The sequence below is a fragment of the Schistocerca nitens genome, chromosome 1 (genome assembly GCF_023898315.1).
Source record: "Schistocerca nitens isolate TAMUIC-IGC-003100 chromosome 1, iqSchNite1.1, whole genome shotgun sequence".
Lineage (NCBI taxonomy): Eukaryota > Metazoa > Arthropoda > Insecta > Orthoptera > Acrididae > Schistocerca > Schistocerca nitens.
The window spans coordinates 737,785,468-737,803,435 of record NC_064614.1 but is presented as its reverse complement, the minus strand read 5'-3'; positions in this window follow the sequence as shown (position 1 = coordinate 737,803,435).

Genomic DNA, 17,968 nt, shown 5'->3' with positions numbered 1-17,968 from the left:
ACATTGACATTTCTCATCTTTCCTGCTAGAAATGCTGAAAGACAGAAACCGCAACACAGTAAATATTCATATAAACATGTGATCTGGTGGATTAATAAGAAAGAAACACATAAATGACTCAAAATAAGCTCGTATATTATGAAATAATTTACAGTTACAGCATACGATGCTTCCACTGCAGCAGCTGAAAGCAGGAAGACAAGGGCAAACAACTAGGCCTTTCCTAGCTGCTCTCTAAAATTTTTGAAGGCTGTGCCATCTTTTATAACTCAAACACTTAGCACTTACATAAAAAATCGTTCATATATATATCGGAAAATAAATTTTTTAGCGAGGGGTATTACAGACTGTGTACTAATGATTGCTAGGGTTTAGGACATACTCCTTCCACTCCGTATTTTCATTTATTTTGCCCATGGTTATGATCTGCGTACGGCTGTATTTGGTTTAGAAAGCATATAGCCGTATTTGACTTTATTTATTGAAATCTTGTTTATTATTTATAGGCCTGGACCTGTTTTGCTTCAGGAACCTTCAAAATCACAAAACTGCAATCCTTCATAAATGTTAAATTTAAATAATTTTATTTACTAATGCTAATCTGTGATTTTAGTAGATGCCCTACAGCTACGCATTTCATTTCTTTGTTGCAACTGTTTGAAAAGTTTAATGGGATGATGTTACCTGTGACGTTACCTACCGGTTTCCTGCTGCAGATCTGCTCTTCTAAACAGCATCCCATACGAGCAAACCTGTTGCGTTTTTACCTGTGTGTACTCTTGCTTTAGGTACTGGAACTATGTGTGGCTCTGTTTAAAAATAATAGCTCGATGTAGTCATATGATCAAGCTGCTTTCATGCCCTGTAACTAGTTCGATGCAAATAATAACTTGTACCTGTGACCCTGCAGTCAAATAGTCTGTGCATTGGCTAGAATTTCGAGTTAAAAAATACACAGAAACACAAAATAAAAGTTTGTGAATAATTTAATAACAAAGGTTCTATTGCAACTTCTGTAATTGATGTGGAAGACAGAAAATTATGTTGAACAACGTTTATTCACTGAAGGACATCTCAAATAAATGGGAAATGGGCCTATGGCATTCATATACAGTACAGACAGAAAATACCCTTATCAAACGCACTAAAGTTACGTTCGCGGCGTTACGAGAAAGGAAGCAAAATCCCCAGACTAAGTTGTAATCAAAGATACGTGAAAAATAAGTCCATTTCGTAATCACAATATTCACCTGCTCAAAACAGTTCAGAGTTCAACATGATGATTTACAAATTTTCACACACAATACAAAGAATAGTAACTCACATTTTTCTATCCTCAGTTCCGTAATATAAGCGGGAAACGTTGGAGTCCTATTCTGGAGCACATCCAGATTTCTCGAAATACAAAGTCCCTTCAGAAGTGTAAGTATAGTAGCAGCTATTCGTTGCCCTGAAGTAAACACCTCCACGATTGAGCACCACTCATTTTGCATTCCTTCCAGAAGTTGCGCAAAGGCGGCAAGTGTCGCTCCCTTGAGCTACACATGTGAAAACTTCCAGCCTTCACATAACTCCCATAGTGTTCCACAGCTGTCTGCTTTTTCATTGGCTGAAGGCCATCCCCACGGAAATCCATCTTTCTTATGTTCTATGACATCATCTGACTCAACTTGATCACTTCCGAGACTAAATTAAAGTAATATATTACAACAATAGTTAAAGGAAGAAATGCTATAAACGTTCAGTCACAACCAGGCCATTCACAATAAATATAAATGGAGGTTTGACCATAAATAAATAATCCCGTATTCTTGTGCAACTGCACTCATGATAAATGACAACAGATTATTTTTAAATATTGTTAAAAAAATTATTTTTTGGCATTCTTTTGCAAAGGTGGTGTCAGATAACATATGTGATTGAGCACTTCTTAAATTACCATGATTTTGTGAACTTTCCATTAAATAAATACATGAGCGTGACAAAATGTGACGTGCTCCCTATGTATACACTTACTGTTTAATTTTGGAGGGTGTTATGTTCTGACGAACATTTGCGTAATGAAAAGATATCAAAAACATAATAAATAGAGAAATAAAATAGATACAGATACGTAGCCCTCAGAGATGATAGTGCAGCGCTATAATCTGAAATAACATATGCTGAAATCACGTGAAGTATTTCAAAGCTGTCAATTCAGAGGTCCATTGTCATAATGTTTATTCAGTGTGAAATCTCAACTTCTGTAGTTTTAAAGATATTGAAATACTGTTGTGTTATTGCACGTGCCTCATTTTTCTGGGATCGCAGATGTATCCAGATTTGCTTTAATACATGTCTGTAAATTATTACAGATTCTTGAAGAGCTGTAAGATGCCAGCTTTCAGCTTGTCTGACACTCCACCATTTCTTGCAGGATCGTCTGTCCTCTTAGGTGTCAAAATTCTCTGTACCGGGATTTACCTATTTTCGACTAACTGACTCGAACCCAGCCAAGCAACGTAATTCAGCTCTCCTCAGTACCAGTCCTAGGTGGACGAATTACTCACACACATACTTGTAACGTTACAAACTGAAAATATAATTTAAAAAAAAATCTTTACAGCCATAGTTTTTGAGATACAGATCTGAATGTTTGTCTGTGCAATGACAAAGAGCTCTGTTTTCATGGAGAAATATAATGAAAACCCGAAATTAGTATTTTGCATTGAAATATAATTTTGTATTACACATTTTTAAAAGAAAATCATAACTGAACTTCTGGTTATGCAATCAATTTCGAAATTTTTAGCCTCTGATCCTAAGAGGCTTCTAAGATCATTGAATTACAATAGCTAATGTTTGGTTAAATTTTATTATTTATGAAATTTTGGAGCTGGTATATCTAAAATTAAAAACCTTTTCTAATATGCAACTATAAATCAAAATTCGGTTAATGGGTACCGTATTTTCTTGCTTCCAAATATCGGGACATATGTTGTGAAAAGTCTCTGAAAATTTCCTTGGAATTAGTTCTTATAATTTTTTAGAAAATGCCTCTAGTAAACCGAAAATTGTAAAACTGAGAAAATGTGAACATGTAACAGGCTAACCTGGATTTTAAAATCAGTTTTCTTACTAATGCTCCTCATATTCTAGGTATATCTTCTTTCTCTCTCTTTCCTGCATGTCTTGTGGCTGAAATCAGTGGTCTGTCAGTTTCGTTGACCCTGCTCTGATCGATGTTGTAAATCACTTTTGCAGTAAATGCACCTTTATTCACAACAACTCCCTTCAACACTTCGTTTCTGCCATTGCTTCCCTCATTCAACGATGAAACTGAATCATAGACACAAATTTTCAGTATATTAAATGCGAAAAATGTTTATGGGCATCTGATCCAAGTTAAATTATTAAAGCTTTTATTCACAATCTGTATTTTCCCATGAAGAATTTTATTCAGTAAATCACGGTTTGGCAATAAAATTGAATGTGGGGTTACTGGCGTTCATAACAGGTTGTGGTAGCGGGTGCTTATGTGTATATGTTTCTTTGCTCGTGTCGCTATTGCACCAATCATCTTTTGGGTACAGACTATGCGTTGGCGTTTAGTTGCTGGATAACATATGAAAATAAACTGCCTCCATAGCACGCCAGATTGCTTCTAAATTACTGTTTTTTTTTCCTTTTCCCTAGAACAGCTGAATGGAATCTGTTTCTTTAAGTGTAAGCCTGCTGCCACTGTTATGATGACGACAAACGAGTCGTCGCCAATGTTGACTGGTGGCCAATGCTAAGTAGAAACATATAAATCACAGCAGGTTTGTCAGTAACGTCGATAAGGTGCTGGCTGCATGGTCTGGATCTGCAACGACTAAAATAATTGCAAGTCGTTGGTAAAAAATGATATATATTGTACTTAACTGGTTGTGCAGGATTCTTCTTGGCTGCATACATAGAAACAGATAGCTTTTGAGGCCTCACTTAGGCCATACGTTACCAAGCGCCTTGTTAGAGGTTGCTTACTAGCAGCTGAAGGCTACGCTACTTTACTACTTTACGTCCCGAGCTAGAGTGGACGAGAGCTCGCTATAAACTGGATACAAGCCGCGGAGCGTCGCTGTCGCGACTCGAGGGATCAACGATTCTAACAAGGACCGCGGTCGATAACTGCAACCCCTAACAAGTGTGCTATCGAACGTTGATACCACACCCACCTCCTAGTGGTTATCTATCCTCAAGCAGTTCCCCTTTCTTCGGATTTACCAAGCGACTATGCCTACCACCAAGTCTCTTCCGGATGTGGTCGACAAAAAAAAAAAAAAAAAAAAAGTTCAAATGTGTGTGAAATCTTATGAGACTTAACTGCTAAGGTGATCAGTCCCTAAGCTTACACACCACTTAACCTAAATTATCCTAGGGACAAACACACACACCCATGCCCGAGGGAGGACTCGAACCTCCGCCGGGACCGATGTGGTCGACATTTTCCAACTTATTGCTTTATGGTCTTTGGTCTGCTACAGCATTAAAAGGAGAATAATCTCCATCACCTCGGATCTGGAGAACCTTCTAACAACTGCAGTGGTCTACATGCCCTACTTAAGCCACTATAACTTTTTGAAAATGCTACTACACCATTTTCTAGCCATAGTTTCTCATTGTGTCAGCTTTTGATTTTGTTCCACGTAGATGATGGTGTGAGAGATAATTTCTGTGTCCAAAATTTTGCTTGACGCAATGCCACTTACACACTGCTGGAAATTGAAATAAGAACACCGTGAATTCATTGTCCCAGGAAGGGGAAACTTTATTGACACATTCCTGGGGTCAGATACATCACATGATCACACTGACAGAACCACAGGCACATAGACACAGGCAACAGAGCATGCACAATGTCGGCACTAGTACAGTGTATATCCACCTTTCGCAGCAATGCAGGCTGCTATTCTCCCATGGAGACGATCGTAGAGATGCTGGATGTAGTCCTATGGAACGGCTTGCCATGCCATTTCCACCTGGCGCCTCAGTTGGACCAGCGTTCGTGCTGGACGTGCAGACCGCGTGAGACGACGCTTCATCCAGTCCCAAACATGCTCAATGGGGGACAGATCCGGAGATCTTGCTGGCCAGGGTAGTTGACTTACACCTTCTAGAGCACGTTGGGTGGCACGGGATACATGCGGACGTGCATTGTCCTGTTGGAACAGCAAGTTCCCTTGCCGGTCTAGGAATGGTAGAACGATGGGTTCGATGACGGTTTGGATGTACCGTGCACTATTCAGTGTCCCCTCGACGATCACCAGTGGTGTACGGCCAGTGTAGGAGATCGCTCCCCACACCATGATGCAGGGTGTTGGCCCTGTGTGCCTCGGTCGTATGCAGTCCTGATTGTGGCGCTCACCTGCACGGCGCCAAACACGCATACGACCATCATTGGCACCAAGGCAGAAGCGACTCTCATCGCTGAAGACGACACGTCTCCATTCGTCCCTCCATTCACGCCTGTCGCGACACCACTGGAGGCGGGCTGCACGATGTTGGGGCGTGAGCAGAAGACGGCCTAACGGTGTGCGGGACCGTAGCCCAGCTTCATGGAGACGGTTGCGAATGGTCCTCGCCGATACCCCAGGAGCAACAGTGTCCCTAATTTGCTGGGAAGTGGCGGTGCGGTCCCCTACGGCACTGCGTAGGATCCTACGGTCTTGGCGTGCATCCGTGCGTCACTGCGGTCCGGTCCCAGGTCGACGGGCACGTGCACCTTCCGCCGACCACTGGCGACAACATCGATGTACTGTGGAGACCTCATGCCCCACGTGTTGAGCAATTCGGCGGCACGTCCACCCGGCCTCCCGCATGCCCACTATACGCCCCCGCTCAAAGTCCGTCAACTGCACATACGGTTCACGTCCACGCTGTCGCGGCATGCTACCAGTGTTAAAGACTGCGATGGAGCTCCGTATGCCACGGCAAACTGGCTGACACTGACGGCGGCGGTGCACAAATGCTGCGCAGCTAGCGCCATTCGACGGCCAACACCGCGGTTCCTGGTGTGTCCGCTGTGCCGTGCGTGTGATCATTGCTTGTACAGCCCTCTCGCAGTGTCCGGAGCAAGTATGGTGGGTCTGACACACCGGTGTCAATGTGTTCTTTTTTCCATTTCCAGGAGTGTAGATGCAAAGAGGTGTGTGCCCCCCTCTTCATCCAGGTCCCATCAACAGATTCACTGTCTTGATATCTTCTCCAGCATCTATTTCTTTCCGATTTATTTCCACCAATTCTTCTACTGCTTTCTTCATTCAAACTTTGTCAGTAAGACATATGGCTCCTGAAATTAAAATATTTATTTTGTTCAGGAAAATACACAATAAATTGACTCCTTCCCCGCTCTGTGAAAGTCGTCCCGGAGCATATGCTAATCTTAAATTAATGTGATAGGTACCGGTTTCACCTTTTTGGAGAAGGCAAAACAATTACGGCAACATGAACAACAGTTTAATTTGAAACCTCTGGCTACTTCCAGTCTCCTTTGTTTTACGAGACTCATGCTTTCCACATTTTTACAGATGCTGCACGCACGTGAAGGCTATGGAGCATCTATCCTAATGCTTGGTACTGAAGCACAAAGTTTATCTTCTTTATTTTTAGCTGTTTCTTCTTCTTTCATGGTAAACTGATTTCCATGCAACCTATGTTTTCGAAACACAAGTGTGTGTATGGAGCGATTTGGTGGAACGACAAAATAAAATTAAATGCGAGTAAGGCAGATGCCGTACTGAGATTCATTGAAAGAATCCTCAGGAGATGTAGTAGATCAATAAAGGAAGCAGCTTACAAAACACTCGCTCGAACAATACTTGAATATTGCGATGCTTGATTTTTTGGGGAAGTGGAAAAGGACAGCTGTCTGCCATTTCTGGATGTCTTGTTCATTCTGAAAGTGGATGGATCGCTGGGGCATTCCATTTACCGTAAGACCACACATACATACCTGCATTTGCAGGCGCCTAATCACAAACTATGTGCATCCTTCAAACGTTGGTGCACCGGACGCATGTTGTGTCTGATGGATACAGCCTTTCAAAGGAGTCGGAACACCTACAATCAATGTTCAAAGATAATGGACGTTCTCCACATCAGATTAGTGCAGCTTCGAGGAGGAAGAAACGTGCCCACCCCTAACGTCAAGAGGAGAAAGAGCGGTTCAAATCCAACGCGTTCGTCAAATATGTCGCCGATATTTCGTCGAAATTGTGCAGAATCTTGAGGAAACATCATGCCAAAGTACTCTACCTACAAAGACTTGTGTTTTTCGCGATTCGGCAAAGGTTGTTCTGGGATTGCGGAAGTCTGGAATCTACAGCACAAAATGAATGAATGATGCGTTCAACATGATTGCCACACTCGCCTTTCACAGCTCAGAAAGTCAGTCATAGCCTGTATCTCCACAGGACATTCCGTGGACTATTCTGCCACAGAAATCTTGGCCTCGACGAGATCGTCCTGGGATTCAGTTATTAAGGAATCCGTGGGAATACGTTTGGCGCAAGATCTTATTAATCGTGATGGCAGCTTTCAACTGGATAAGCTATCTCCAGTGCAAAACACTCACCTTAAGGCGCTGAGAAGTCGTCAGCCGAATTACCGTGGGAAGAAGAAGACCTTATCCAGCTGCAATCCCGAAACTACATGTAATACTTGAATATTGGTTGTCAGTATGGGACCCGTAGCAGTTAGGACTGGCGGAGAAAACAGAGCAGATCCAGAGAAGGGCAGCACGTTTCGTTACAGGGTCGTTTAGTAAGCGTAAGTGCTCAGCCTCTTAGGCGTTCTGCATCACGGTGTGGTCTACTGTCAAAGTTCCGAGAGGGTACGTTGCTTCTACGTATATCTCACGAAAAACCATTAAGATAAATATAGAGAGAATCGAGTCCACACAGCGGCTTACAAGCAATCTTCCTTCTCGCGAACTATACATGACGTAGACAGGAAAAGAGGGATGTGATACCGGCGCACAAAGTAGCCTCCGCTACACAACTTGAGGTGGCTTACGGCGTATAGATGTACATGTAGATGTGGAACACAGTTTTGCCACCTTCCATTACGTATTTGTGTCCTCTTTCACATAAATGTTTCGATAAGGTCTTTATGACGTACTAATCTGTATTCGTAATGTCAAAACATAAATACACAGTATTTAGCTGACACGTAGCGACATACAGGAAAGTCTTCAGCCAAATATATAGTTACCAGTCAAAGATATCGTAAGAAAAGTGACCTTACATTGAAATAAATTTCGCGGAAGGAAACAATTTCCTAAATGCCTAAAGAGATGTGTGGTCACAATTGCAGAGTTAAACATTTTTAGATATTTAAGGCATTTACAATGCTGCTAGTAAAATAAAATTTATACACAACGTGAATCACACTCTGTAGAGTAGGGAAAAATATTTTTCAAAAAATCAATTTTTGACCACCGTAACTGCGAACAAGTAAGCAATTAGATTTTCAGACGACCACCAAAAATAGGCCAAAATTAAGAAGAAAGGTACATAGGAGTGAAGGAAGATTAGTGTTAGTTGGTTAATGACGTGGCTCATAGATCATCTGAACGGTTATTTATCGAAATGATGTGGAACGAGTCTGTTTACATGATATGTATGTATCACTATCATTAGCGTTGACTTTAATGAACGTATATTTTTAGCCCTATTCATGCATTAGACTTGAAAGCAAGATTTTTTAATAGCGGCTAACATTTTTTAAGTAGAAATTCGCCAATGGCATAGAAGGAGTTGTTCAGGGGAAATGATTTTAATTAGAATTAAAATTTGTTTTGCCACGTGTCAGACATTTTATGTCACTTTGTAAATTATCAAAAATTTTTGTTGCTGCATATTGAACTCATTTCTCGGCCACTTACAGCTTCAACAATGTTTAGTAAAGGTCATTTTACGGCCTAGTGTTTTAAGTATGGACATCAATGTTCTTCTCAAATTGTTATCAATTATTTATAACGAATTCGTTAAGAAATATATGTATTGTGACGACGCAGTTAAAATGCCTAGCCCCTTGAAGAGGTACCTGCATGACGTCCGGGTGAGTGAACATCACGTATTATCTTGTTGTACGCTTTTGTGCAATCAATACTTTCTTCCTAAGTGATGTTCTAAGTAGCCTGTTTAGGTTTTTATGTTGGTAACACCACGTAGCGCTCTATATGAAAATCAGTGACTGTGGTGTGTGCAGTCTGTGGCTGGTTGGCATTGTTGGAATATTCGCTATTGCAGTGTTGGGCAGTTGGATGTGAACAGCGCGCAGCGTTGCGCAGTTGGAAGTGAGCCGCCAGCAAAGGTGGATGTGGGAAGAGAGAGGGCAGAGTTTTGAGAGCGGACGACCTGGACGTGTGTCCGTTAGAAAAACGAAATTTGTAAGACTGGATGCCATGATCTGATATATATATATATATATATATATATATATATATATATATATATATAATGACTTTTGAACACTATTAAGGTAAATACATTGTTTGTTCTCTATCAAAATCTTTCATTTGCTGACTATGCCTATCAGTAGTTAGTGCCTTCAGTAGTTTGAATCTTTTATTTAGCTGGCAGTATTGGCGCTCGCTGTATTGCAGTAGTTTGAGTAACGAAGATTTTTGTGAGGTAAGTGATTCATGAAAGGTGTAGGTTATTGTTAGTCACGGCCATTCTTTTGTAGGGATTGTTGAAAGTTAGATTGCGTTGAGTGAAAAATATTGTGTGTCAGTTTAGTGATGATCAGAATAAGTAAAGAGAGCAACGTTCAGTTTTGCTCAGCTGTTTGAAAATGAGATAACGTAAGAGGTTTACCAGCACAGTAATTCATTAATTTTTCCAAGGGGAGGTTTCAATGTGTTACCCCAGAAAACTATTCCGTAAGACATTACTGAGAGGAAATATGCAAAATATGTGAAAAGTTTCAATCGCTTGTTTCCAAGATTGGCAAGTATACGAACTGCAAAAGTAGCTGAACTTAATTATTTGAGAAGCTCAGTAATATGCTACTTCGAGCCAAAGATTTCATCTATAATTAGACGCAAAAATTTAGAGCTTTCTGTCCTATTTACTGCTCACCTGCTACTTAAATTGTTGTTGTTCCTCTTTTTGTTATAAGAATAGAATATAGTGTGTTTTTTACAAAATTTAGGGAGCGCCATTTTGTATGAATCTCTTTATAATTCATTGGAAGACGCCATATAGCATTTGTTCTGTTTAAGGTACCATCGACGATGAGGTGTAGATGATACACACTGTGAAACAGGGTGAATTTTTTTGAAAACACACGCACACACACACGCGCACACACACATGTTTAGCGACCAGGCCACGGAGGAGGGTGCGAATAGGTGCGTAGCGTACCGGCACGCGCGACCGGCCTCGCCCACTATGGCCTCTGGCACGGGCCATTACGCACCGCTAAGGCGACGGCCACGTGCCCACGTCAGCGGGCGCAGACAGCGGACGCGCGCGTCCCCATTTTAGTAATTTATTGCCGGGGGCTGCCAGCGCTAAACGCCGCCCTAACTGCCGATGAGTTGGCCGCCGGTGGCCCAGCCAGCGGCGCGATCGGCCGAGATTCCGGGTCGTCCGATACGGGCGCGAGCCGCCTGGCGCCCTCCCAGCACCCACTGCTCGCTGGCGCCGGTTCGTGCCTCGGCACGGCCCCACGTGAGAAAGTGAACCGCATCCCGTTACTGCTACAGGCGTCCCAATCGTCGTGCAGCTTCCACGTCGACCTTAGGCACGTGAAATAACTCGGCATAAGATTCAGCTCTTTGGTTATACACTGGTGTGCTAAACTTCACGAAGAAAGTAATTTTCTCATTATTTACCACTACCCAGCAGCATAGCTCGACGATACTTACAAGGGAACCTCCCCATCGCACCGCCCTCAGATTTCAGGTGGCACAGTGGATAGACCTTGAAAAACTGAACACAGATCAATCGAGAAAATCGGAAGAAGTTGTGTGGAACTATGAAAAAAATAAGCAAAATATACAAACTGAGTAGTCCATATGCAACATAGGCAACATCAAGGACAATATGAGCTTAGGAGCGCCGTGGTCCCGTGGTTAGTGTGAGCAACTGTAAAACGAGAGGTCCTTGGTTCAAGTCTTCCCTTGAGTGAAAATTAAATTTTATTTACTTTATTTTCGCAAAGTTATGATCTGTCCGTTCGTTCATTGACGTCTCTGTTCACTATAATAAGTTTAGTGTCTGTGTTTTGTGACCGCACCGCAAAACCGTGCGATTAGTAGACGAAATGGGAACCGAAAACATTTGATCGTAAGGTCATAGGTCAAACGATTCCTCCACAGGAAAACACGTCTGATATATTCTATACGACACTGGTGACGGCATGTGCTTCACATGACAGGAATATGTTGTCGACCCACCTAACTTGTACACTTGGCGAACGGGTAAAAAGATTCTTCTACCTTGCTCGATTTAGGCTTTCTTGAAGATGTGATAATCACTCCCAGAAAGTGATGAAAAGATTACGGACGGACAGATAATAATTGTCTCAAAATAAAAAATTAAACTTTCAACTTGAGGGAAGACTTGAACCAACGACCTCTCGTTCCGCAGCTACTCACGCTAACCATGGGACCACGGCGCTCCTCAGCGCATACTTCCATTGATGTTGCTTATCTTGCGCATGGACTACTCAGTTAGTATATTTTGCTTATTTTTTTCATGGATCCACACAACTTCTTCCTGTTTTCTCGCTTAATCTGTGTTCCGTTTTTCAAGGCCTATCCACTGTGCCAACTTATAACTAAATCTGAGGGAGGTGCGATAGGGAGGTTCCCTTGGTAGACCATAAGTAGAAAGAACTGCTACATTATAGACGGTAACTAAAATAAATACGCAACGAAACGAACAGAAATGACACACAGACCAGTGGTCGTCAAACTGCGGCCCGAATCAAGTATTCGTGTGGCCCGCGATTCTCAGCCGTATTTTATAATTGCTGTATGGTGTGGCAGGTGGCAGTTGACGCTAAATAACGAAAAGTGTGAGGTGATCCACATGAGTTCCAAAAGATATCCGTTGTAATTCGATTACTCGATAAATAGTACAATTTTCAAGGCTGTCAATTCAACTAAGTACCTGGGTGTTAAAATTACGAACAACTTCAGTTGGAAAGACCACATAGATAATATTGTGGGGAAGGCGAGCCAAAGGTTGCGTTTCATTGGCAGGACACTTAGAAGATGCAACAAGTCCACTAAAGAGACAGCTTACACTACACTCGTTCGTCCTCTGTTGGAATATTGCTGCGCGATGTGGTATCCTTACCAGGTGGGATTGACGGAGGATATCGAAAGGGTGCAAAAAAGGGCAGCTCGTTTTGTATTATCACGTAATAGGGGAGAGAGTGTGGCAGATATGATACGCGAGTTGGGATGGAAGTCATTAAAGCAAAGACGTTTTTCATCGCGGCGAGATCTATTTACGAAATTTCAGTCACCAACTTTCTCTTCCGAATGCGAAAATATTTTGTTGAGCCCAACCTACATAGGTAGGAATGATCATCAAAGTAAAATAAGAGAAATCAGAGCTCGAACAGAAAGGTTTAGGTGTTCGTTTTTCCCGCGCGCTGTTCGGGAGTGGAATGGTAGAGAGATAGTATGATTGTGGTTCGATGAACCCTCTGCCAAGCACTTTAATGTGAATTGCAGAGTAATCATGTAGATGTAGATGTAGATGCATCTGACAACTAACAGCCCAATCCAAAACGCCAACTAACGTTCAGAGCTGTAGTTTCCCTGCTTACGCCTGCCGGGGTGGCCGAGCGGTTCTAGGCGCTCCAGTCTGGAACCGCGCGACCGCTACGGTCGCAGGTTCGAATCCTGCCACGGGCATGGATGTGTGTGATGTCCTTAGGTTAGTTAGGATTGAGTAGTTCTAAGTTCTAGGGGACTGATGACCTCAGTCCCATAGTGCTCAGAGCCATTTTTCACTGCTTAGTAACAAAAAATTACTTACACATCCAGTTACGATTTCAAGGTATGTTCAATTTTAATCGATGTTGATGAATTCGTCCATGACCAAAGTAAAGCTGTCCGCTTAACTCAGGTGTATAGGGGTCAAGTAGCGCAGCCAGTACCGATAAGTCACGTGTGCGAGCGTCTCTAGCGATCAACTGCCACGGTATGAATTTTGAGACGGAAGTAACTGGATCTGTGAATGCGTGTTACTGAGACGGTCGTCTTCAAATGTGGTACTTACATGCAGCGAAGAACATTACAATAAAGATCTTATAATACAGTGCAATGAGTAGAAGAAAATTGACATTCAAATCATATGTCATAGTGTCTCATATTGAATAATGTTTTGAAACATAAGTACAGTTACTTTTATTAACCAATTAACCATCGTTCACACAGACAACACAAAACTTAGGCAACGCTGTGCTACGACTCTGGGGTCGCTGAGAGTGCAACAATCTGAAATACAGAACAGCTGACACGAAGTGGTCTGAATGTCCAAATGTTCAAATGTGTGTGAAATCTTATGGGACTTAACTGCTAAGGTCATCAGTCCCTAAGCTTACACACTACTTAAACTAAATTATCCTAAGGACAAACGCACACACCCATGCCCGAGGGAGGACTCGAACCTCCGCCGGGACCAGCCGCACAGTCCATGACTGCAGCGCCTTAGACCGGGTCTGAATGGTACCGATTTTTAACGATCACTACATGGGGGACAGCTGCCAACTTACCGCGCCCTTACCACAACTAGTCTACAGGACGCTTGCAAGTTACCGATTTGTATACACTCCTGGAAATTGAAATAAGAACACCGTGAATTCATTGTCCCAGGAAGGGGAAACTTTATTGACACATTCCTGGGGTCAGATACATCACATGATCACACTGACAGAACCACAGGCACATAGACACAGGCAACAGAGCATGCACAATGTCGTCACTAGTACAGTGTATATCCACCTTTCGCAGCAATGCAGGCTGCTATTCTCCCATGGAGACGATCGTAGAGATGCTGGATGTAGTCCTGTGGAACGGCTTGCCATGCCATTTCCACCTGGCGCCTCAGTTGGACCAGCGTTCGTGCTGTACGTGCAGACCGCGTGAGACGACGCTTCATCCAGTCCCAAACATGCTCAATGGGGGACAGATCCGGAGATCTTGCTGGCCAGGGTAGTTGACTTACAACTTCTAGAGCACGTTGGGTGGCACGGGATACATGCGGACGTGCATTGTCCTGTTGGAACAGCAAGTTCCCTTGCCGGTCTAGGAATGGTAGAACGATGGGTTCGATGACGGTTTGGATGTACCGTGCACTATTCAGTGTCCCCTCGACGATCACCAGTGGTGTACGGCCAGTGTAGGAGATCGCTCCCCACACCATGATGCCGGGTGTTGGCCCTGTGTGCCTCGGTCGTATGCAGCCTTGATTGTGGCGCTTACCTGCACGGCGCCAAACACGCATACGACCATCATTGGCACCAAGGCAGAAGCGACTCTCATCGCTGAAGACGACACGTCTCCATTCGTCCCTCCATTCACGCCTGTCGCGACACCACTGGAGGCGGGCTGCACGATGTTGGGGCGTGAGCGGAAGACGGCCTAACGGTGTGCGGGACCGTAGCCCAGCTTCATGGAGACGGTTGCGAATGGTCCTCGCCGATACCCCAGGAGCAACAGTGTCCCTAATTTGCTGGGAAGTGGCGGTGCGGTCCCCTACGGCACTGCGTAGGATCCTACGGTCTTGGCGTGCATCCGTGCGTCGCTGCGGTCCGGTCCCAGGTCGACGGGCACGTGCACCTTCCGCCGACCACTGGCGACAACATCGATGTACTGTGGAGACCTCACGCCCCACGTGTTGAGCAATTCGGCGGTACGTCCACCCGGCCTCCCGCATGCCCACTATACGCCCTCGCTCAAAGTCCGTCAACTGCACATACGGTTCACGTCCACGCTGTCGCGGCATGCTACCAGTGTTAAAGACTGCGATGGAGCTCCGTATGCCACGGCAAACTGGCTGACACTGACGGCGGCGGTGCACAAATGCTGCGCAGCTAGCGCCATTCGACGGCCAACACCGCGGTTCCTGGTGTGTCCGCTGTGCCGTGTGTGTGATCATTGCTTGTACAGCCCTCTCGCAGTGTCCGGAGCAAGTATGGTGGGTCTGACACACCGGTGTCAATGTGTTCTTTTTTCCATTTCCAGGAGTGTAGTTTACCAATTAATAATAAGATTGGTACATATGCGGCCCCAGGTGTTGTCCCTCAATGTTAATACTGCCTCTAGAGCAAAAAGCTTTCACGATCACTGACCTCGACAATAATCACACTGAAATCACCGCGATTTATGATAGTACTCTGGACACTGCAAAAAAGGCGCAACACACCACGGACGGCAGTTAGCAACGAGCTCCCACGCTGACCACAAGACTGTTAATCAGTTCTTATTGTAGGATGTCCATTCCTCCACGAGAGCGGTGACAACTGCAGGATGGTCATTGTGTAAGTAAGCTGTTTATGTTTTTATGTTGGTAACGCCACGTAGCGCTCTGTATGAAAATCACTGACTGTGCTGTGTGAAGTCAGTGGCTGGTTGGCATTGTTGGAATATTCGCCATTGTAGTGTTGGGCAATTGGATGTGAACAGTGTGTAGCGTTGCGCAGTTGGAGGTGAGCCGCCAGCAGTGGTGGATGTGGGGAGTGAGATGGCGGAGTTTTGAAAGCGGATGATCTGGACGTGTGTCCGTCAGAGGCAGTAAATTTGTAACACTGGATGTCATGAACTGATATATATTTTGACTTTTGAGCACTATTAAGGTAAATACATTGTTTGTTCTTTATCAAAATCTCTCATTTGCTAACTATGCCTATCAGTAGTTAGTGCCTTCAGTAGTTGGAATCTTTAATTTAGCTGGCAGTATTGGCGCTCGCTATATTGCAGTAGTTCGAGTAACGAAGACTTTTGTGAGGTAAGTGATTCGTGAAAGGTATAGGTTATTGTCAGTCAGGGCCATTCTTTTGTAGGGATTATTGAAAGTCAGATTGCGTTGCGCTAAAAACAATGTGTGTCAGTTTAGTGTTGATCAGAATAAGTAAAGAGCGAAATGTCTGTGTACGTTCAGTTCTGCTCAGCTGTCTGAAAATCAAATAACGTAAGGGGTTCACCAGCACAGTAATTCATTAATTTTCTAAGGGGATGTTTCATTTGGTGCTCCTCGAAATGCTGCTGTACGTCTCCCTAATGCATCTCACATCTGCTCACTGCGATTTAAGTCGGTGGAATCGATTGACCGCATATCCTATCGTTCCAAGAACTGCTCGATACTGTCCACAATTTCATCCATAAAAATAAAGTCAGGACCGAATGCACACCTGAAAACACGCACATGCGGAAAGAGTACAGTGTCACAATAACGTTGACCGGTGACCGCGCCGCGTTCAAAGATTTGGAGGTCAGCGCGTCCACGAAACCTTATGCTTCCCCACACGGTAACACCTGGCCCACAAAACGATGGCGAGATGTGTGAACACGTAATGCCTCCAGGAATGTTGTCGAACATGATTGTTTTCGTGGTCCACGTGTTATAGTGTGCGAAGGCATGGGCGTACTGACTTCCAAATGTTTGAACTTAGGATACTCACAGGCCGACGTTACTGTAACACTGCACTCATCCCCTAGGTGTGTCTTTCCCTGGGCGCATTCGACCATGTCATAGTTTTTCGGGATGACACTGCGCGACCGCATGGAACAGCATAGGTGGAGAAGCTCTGGAAACAAGTGGATATTCGACGAATAAACTGACCTGCCCGTTCCCCCGAATTAAATCGCATCGAGCACGTGCAGCACGCAGTGGGGAGGAGCATTGCAGTACGTCCGCATGCACCTATGACCATCCATCCAGTAATTGTCAACCGCGCTGTTGGAAGAATGGAACGCACTACTGCAGCAACTCATTACCAGCCTTGTACTCAGAGTGTGAGCACGTTGCAAAGCATGCGTTGTCATGTGCGTTGATCTACACTCCTGGAAATGGAAAAAAGAACACATTGACACCGGTGTGTCAGACCCACCATACTTGCTCCGGACACTGCGAGAGGGCTGTACAAGCAATGATCACACGCACGGCACAGCGGACACACCAGGAACTGCGGTGTTGGCCGTCGAATGGCGCTAGCTGCGCAGCATTTGTGCACCGCCGCCGTCAGTGTCAGCCAGTTTGCCGTGGCATACGGAGCTCCATCGCAGTCTTTAACACTGGTAGCATGCCGCGACAGCGTGGACGTGAATCGTATGTGCAGTTGACGGACTTTGAGCGAGGGTGTATAGTGGGCATGCGGGAGGCCGGGTGGACGTACCGCCGAATTGCTCAACACGTGGGGCGTGAGGTCTCCACAGTACATCGATGTTGTCGCCAGTGGTCGGCGGAAGGTGCACGTGCCCGTCGACCTGGGACCGGACCGCAGCGACGCACGGATGCACGCCAAGACCGTAGGATCCTACGCAGTGCCGTAGGGGACCGCACCGCCACTTTCCAGCAAACTAGGGACACTGTTGCTCCTGGGGTATCGGCGAGGACCATTCGCAACCGTCTCCATGAAGCTGGGCTACGGTCTCGCACACCGTTAGGCCGTCTTCCGCTCACGCCCCAACATCGTGCAGCCCGCCTCCAGTGGTGTCGCGACAGGCGTGAATGGAGGGACGAATGGAGACGTGTCGTCTTCAGCGATGAGAGTCGCTTCTGCCTTGGTGCCAATGATGGTCGTATGCGTGTTTGGCGCCGTGCAGGAGAGCGCCACAATTAGGACTGCATACGACCGAGGCACACAGGGCCAACACCCGGCATCATGGTGCGGGGAGCGATCTCCTACACTGGCCGTACACCACTGGTGATCGTCGAGGGGACACTGAATAGTGCACGGTACATCCAAACCGTCATCG